Consider the following 6525-nt stretch of genomic DNA (forward strand, 5'->3'; position numbering starts at 1 on the left):
GAAGCGAAGGAGCGGAGAGATGGGTCGATGCACCGCACGCGCGGTCGTGGGCACGCGAGACCAGACATAAATCGCGGTGCCGCGATGCGACCGGAGCGCGAGCGCGAGCGGCCGCGCGCGCGCTCGCGCGGCAACGATCGATTACGCTTTTCCGGAATTCGCCGTGCCGTGCCGTGCCGTGCCGTGCGGCGTGAAGAGGCGAGCGCGCGAGAACGCTTCGGCCGCGGCCCACCTTCGCCCGAAGTGTTTCAAAGCAAAGACGAGAGTTACGTAACCGCCATCGAATAAATGGTTCACGCAATCACCTCGCGGTTCTCCCCTTGCCTTCCCTAATTAATTGCGACGTCGTATATATGTTATGTGTATACGTTTACGCGAATCCTCATCCCTTCGCGTTATCAAATGCCGTTGCGTATCAGGCATCGATTTATCCCAATTTATCCTCTCGATTGTCACGTGACGGAAATCAAATTTGTATCTTCAATTTCGTATCTTCGACATCTTCAAATTTTGCGTTTTCTCTCGGCGACGACGCGCGGAACGGGATCGTCAATCGTCATTGCCAAGGGGCGCGCGGATTTTTTTTCCTCCCTCTCCCCGTCGAAAAAAGAAAGATAGAGGATGCATTTCATTCGCTGCTCACAGCACTCTTGGAATTATTTCATCCTTGTTGTTTATCAAATGTTAAACAAGAACAAATGATACTTATATACAAGTACTGTGAGCGCCAAATGAAACACACCCAAGGAAAGAACAAGAGAAAGAGAGCGTGGCCGCGCTGGTCGTCTCGGAAATCGCGAATGACGGGGGCCGCGTATACGTATTATAGATTATATTATACGAGCAACGCGTGGCGGCGATCCTCTACGAGGTATTGGTATACAAAGAGCCGCTGTCACCGAGGCGGGTGGCTAGGCGGCTGCTGCCACGCCGTCATCCGATTCCCGTCCCATTTCGAAAGGCCCCTTCACCCTCCGCGCCCGTCGGAGCGTTCACCCGTTTCTTTTCCGCTCTCCTCGTCGTGACCGCCTCCGCCGCCGCCGCCGCGACGACGGAGACGGCCGACGTCGTGCGAAAGGGAGACGCCGACAGGTTCACGCGCGATGCGTGCGTCGGGTCGCGTGCCGTTCGCACCTCCGCCCGTCCCGCGTGCGGCCAGCCGCGAACTTCACGGGACGGGACGAACGTTCCGCGCAACGTGCCCTCTCCCCCTATATGCGCTGACTGTTCCTCTCGGCTCGACGAAGAGAAATGGAGAGAGAAACAGATAGATCAACTTTGGCCATCTTGCAACCGTTGACTTTTCTCGAATTTTCCCGAATTTTGAGACAAACGCGAGAACTCTATCGCAAGTAGGTCGCGGACTAAGCGCACGGTGTAAACGTAGCCACTATTGCCGCGAATCTATAAGAAAGTTATCCTTTATATTGCAACTTTCTTATTATTTTAGCTCTAATTTGGGCTTTTTTGGTATTTTTCTCTCCAAAAGTCACCAGGAAATTCTCCTAAGCTTTTTTTACTCCCAAAAAGTTTCTCCCGGTGAAAAGAAATCAAAATTAAGCTACTTTGACTTTTTGTTGACTTTTATGTGTTACTTAGATTTCGAAAAGAAAAAAAGGAGTACGCGCGGGTGATCAATCCTTAGGGACGACGTATATCGCAGCGAAAGTGATTCTAGATAAAAGAAATGATATGGCGCGCGCCGCTCGCGTTTTTTTCCGCCGACCGAGCCTTTCTGAAGAAATCGACACGCCGTAATGTGCAAATTATATTCGCGGATTCGCGGAAGAATCGACACGATCGACGGTCCAGCGGATAAAAAGCAAAATTTGACGTTGGGATTCCTTCCTTCTTTGAGTGGAATAAAAAATCATAATGATATCACAGATATAATATCAAAACGACTGCAAAATGATTGTTTATTATTATTATTATTTTATTTAATCCTTGTCTAGCTTATAAGCTGCGTTGCTCCCGATTTACAATCTCTTATATACAATAATTTCTAATATTTAATTATCGTTGAATTTGTTATATTGTATTGTTAGAGAACGTCTCGATCCTCTTTCCTAACTTTACCTGAGGAACATACAAAAAATCAATAAAAAATCAAGATGACTTTATTTTGATTCTTAACGTCAATAAACAATTAAATCTATAACCAAAAATCTACATTTTGACATTGTAACAAAAATCTAATCTCACCAAAAATCATCATTTTGACTTTCATAAAGTTATTTTGATACATTTTCTTGATGTGTTCCTTGTATGGATAAAGACTAAATTAACCTAAACCTAAATTAATTGTAAACCTTCTTATCAAAATAAATTCTTAAATAAATAGGCGAATCAAGAGAGAGAATTTTATTAACAACTCAATAAATAAAAAAATAAATATACTCAATAAAAACAAAATGCCAGAAAACTCATTACTACAGTCTATTACACTTCGCAAATCTTGCAAGCTGTGGCAAACATAAAATTATTAAAAATCACTTTCATTTCAAAATCATATTGTTACTTGGTGTTCTGCGTGAGAGAGTCCTTATGTCTCTTTCTATATTTTGATACATCACGTTTAATGTTTATACTTGTTTTTTGTTATATTTTAATTCAACTTGTGTCTCAATCGATTTACGCATTTATGTTTTGATTCGGAATGCGTTTTAATTTCTACATCGTCGATTTTTAGTACGATGAACGAAAGGAGTTTTCGAAAATCTTTGATGCAAAATTGCAAAATTCCAAGGACTCCAAGGAAAACTGCAAGAATTTCCTCACAGAAATTTAATAATGGAAGGTAATAATTAATAATTTTGAGTATTAAAAACACTTACTCAGTGCTTTTAGTATTTAAAGTATATAATTAATCACTATTCTTCGTTATTAAACTGAATTTATGTACGGGAATTTTTCATTGTTGAAAGGTTAATTACGCCAAAAAGTATCGGAGATCACTAATCAAACGATTCCTTCACGGAACTACCTTGCAACGAATTCTTAGCGACTCCGGCAACAGATAACATGGTTTACTTTAGTAACCTCGGATGTGCGTGTATCTGCATCGGCGGAGATTTTCTTTCTGCACACGTAACCTTGGTCGTGCAATTATCTCGTTGTATTGCATAACTGCGTTATAATGTAATAAAGACGAATATGATAATTCGACAAGATTGAAAAATTGTAACTCAGATTGGTATCATAACGTTTTTTTTAAGAACAGATTTGTAAGAGATTAATAAAATCAGTGTATTCGTATATAAAACATGAGTTGTTTCGTCATTATTTTCTTTTCTAGGATAACAGAGAGTAGGGAAGTACAAGTGTTTTTTAATAATAATAATTACAAGTAAATAACACATACATTTCAGTTTGCGATACAATTTATATTTATTTCTATCCAATGTAGATTAGCTTTACTCTGTTTAATTTACTTTTTATCTTTTTCTAGTTCTAAGAAGTGGAAGAAGATAAGGGAGATTATAGATAATCTATATTGATAGAAATGGACATTAATAGCTACGTTCAGTAGAGAAAGCAGTTTTGTAACTATTGTAAGATTCTTTGAAGAGTATGGATTGATTTGATTGAATATGGATATATAATACATTTAGATCCAGTGAGGAACTAAAAGCAAGTTCGCTCATATTAAAGAATTTTACAATAATTGCAAAGCTGCTTTTATCTTAATCATCGTAAAGAAAATTTAATCACAAATACACAGTCAGTTATTTATTTACAGGTAGCCGCTGACGTTATCTGCCATCATTTTTTGTCAAAATAATAACAAATAACATTAACTTGTAATTTTTGCATTTAATTGCTTTTGTAAAATGTATGTAATTATATGTCATTTTCACGAAATCTCTGAAAAAATAAAAATGAAAAAGACTTGGAAAAAGAAGTTGTTTAACCTAAATTTCTGCCAATGTAGATTAACTTCAATCTGGATTTAATTTATTCGTTATCTTTCTCTAATTCTTAGAACTAAAAGAAGATAAAGAAAATTAATTAAACTGAGATTAAAGTTAATCTATAATAGTAGAAATAGGCATCAGAATTAGAATAAAAGATGAAGAATAAGAATCAATATTGGTAGAAACACAAATTGTTTCAAAAAAATTATTTAATGCCAAAGAATCAATCTATCAAAGGCACAAATATTTAAAACGAAATAATTATTTTGTTTTGATTATTCAATGTTTATTTCTATTAACAGAGATTAACTTTAATTTAAGTTGAACTATTTTTTTCTAATTTTTAGAACTAGAATGATGAAAATTAAACTAGACAAAGATTGAAATTCAATCTACATTGATAAAAATGGACACTAATCTATAAAAGAACATTTGATGTGTGATATGTGTGTGCGTGTGCGTGTGCGTGTGCGTGCGTGTGCGTATGTGTGTCCATTTCTATTAATATAGACTAACTATAATCACAGTTTAATTTTATATTTCTTTCTATTTCTCAAAATTAGAAAAAAACAAAAAGCAAATTAAATTATAATCTATAGTAAGTTAGAAATTACAATTCAATCTACATTGGTAGAAACAGATGTCATTCCAGAAAAATTATTTGATGTTAATTTCTATTAATGTAGATGAACTTAATCTCGGTTTAATTTAACATCTTTTTTTAATTCTTAAAATTAGAATAAGATGAGAAGAGTAAATTAGACAGAAATTAAAATTTAACTTATATTGATAAAACAGACACAAGTTATTTGAAAAAAAATTATTTAAATATCCATTTCCATTAACATACATTAATTTTAATCTCGATTCATTACTTAGTATCTTTTTCTATTTCTCAGAACTAGGAAAAAACAAAGAGTTCACGTTAGATGAAGATTAATATTTAATCTATATTAACAGAAACGGATAAAGTCATTTCAGAAAAAAAATCATTTCAACAGCTGGCGATTTCACGATCGGCAGAATGTCACTGAGTGTCACTCCTTCGATCCAAAGATATAGTATCAGATACGTTTCGGTCGACATGACGGATCGGTATAATTCACGACGGTATCGTCCAAAGACGTCCATCGACGGATCCAAAGAAAACATGGAAAGTTGCGATCGCGGGCTGGCGCTGTCCTTCCCCGTCAGAAGAAAATGCGAGAGAAAAACGATCCTACGAAGCGTCCTGGTCGTAGAAGAATCGTAGAAGAGTTCGCGTCCGCGCGGCTCCGCTGCTGTGACTCCGCTCGCCAAAGGGTCGGGTCGGTAAACGGCCATGATTGCGCACAACGGCGCCACGGAAACGAGCGGTCCTTGGCGGAGGCTCGGTCGACAAACGGCGTGGACGTAGCCGCGGCGTTCCTGTCCCCAGCGACTGGCAATATCCAATCGCGCACGCCCAGCCGGGTCACGTGACCGGCTGAGCCAATCGGCGCGGCGGTCTAGAGCCACGGCCATTGTCGCCGAGTCAGAAGACGGGCATATTCTGACAAGCGTAGAAAAACTCGTCAACAGCGGCCGCCATTTTACGTTAGCCAACGTTAGCCGATGCTCGTGCGGTAACGGAGGCTCTCGCGATCGGTTTTTCCGAGCGAATTTCTGTGACGAGCGCGGCGGCCGCGTACGTGCCGATACCCGCGATCTCGTCCGCTTGCTCGCGTCCGCGATATCGCGCGCGAGTGCACGGGGATAAACGCTCATTTCCCGCTGATCGTTCGCGCGCCCCGTGTGTCGCAGTGTGTCCGAGGCTAAGAGAGAGAGAAGAGGAGAGGAAGATGGTACCAGAGGGCCTCGAGAGCGACATCGTCGCCGTGAGCTAGCGCCGTGCGCGCAGCCAGTCGTTTGGCGAGTCGTCGTACGGTCAGCACGTACGATCGCGTTGGATATACATACGATTGTTATATTTTACTTTTACGAGAGAAGATAGACAAGTGCCGAAGAGTGAGCGAGAGAGTTAAGGAGAGCGCGAAAGAGACAGAAAGAGAGAGAGAGACAGAGAGAGAGAGAAAGAGAGAGAGAGACGTACAGACAGGCGCACACACACTCACACACCACACACTCACACATACCCACACACACACACACATACCCACACACACACACACACACACACACACACAGGCACGCACGCACACGCGCACACACACACACACACACACACACACACACACAGAGTGAGTTAGAGTTGAGGCGAGCGCGAGAGTGAGAGCGTGAGGAGAGCGGGAGAGCCGCGAGAGATTATTCGGCGGTGCGTTGGAGTCGCGAGAACTTAGCCGCGAGTCGAGGTGAATCGAATCGTGACGAGACGAGCCGCCGCGATCTAGTCGTCGAGACGAGTCCGCGCGTCGCGCGCTCATCATCCGTCTCTCGGCGTTCTTTGGAGTGGCGGAGTTGCGATTCGCCGTCGTCGCCGCCACCATCGACATCGACATCGACATCGTCGTCGTCGCCGCCGTCGTTCTTCTCGCTTCTCGACGCGGTTGCTGATCTGCCGTCCCGTCCTATCACCGGCGACGCGGCGCGGCAGCCGTCTCGTCGTCGTTCGCCGGAGTGAAGGAGAGAG

Source organism: Mycetomoellerius zeteki, unplaced genomic scaffold, assembly GCF_001594055.1.
Source record: "Mycetomoellerius zeteki isolate Tzet28-1 unplaced genomic scaffold, Tzet1.0 scaffold471, whole genome shotgun sequence".
NCBI lineage: Eukaryota > Metazoa > Arthropoda > Insecta > Hymenoptera > Formicidae > Mycetomoellerius > Mycetomoellerius zeteki.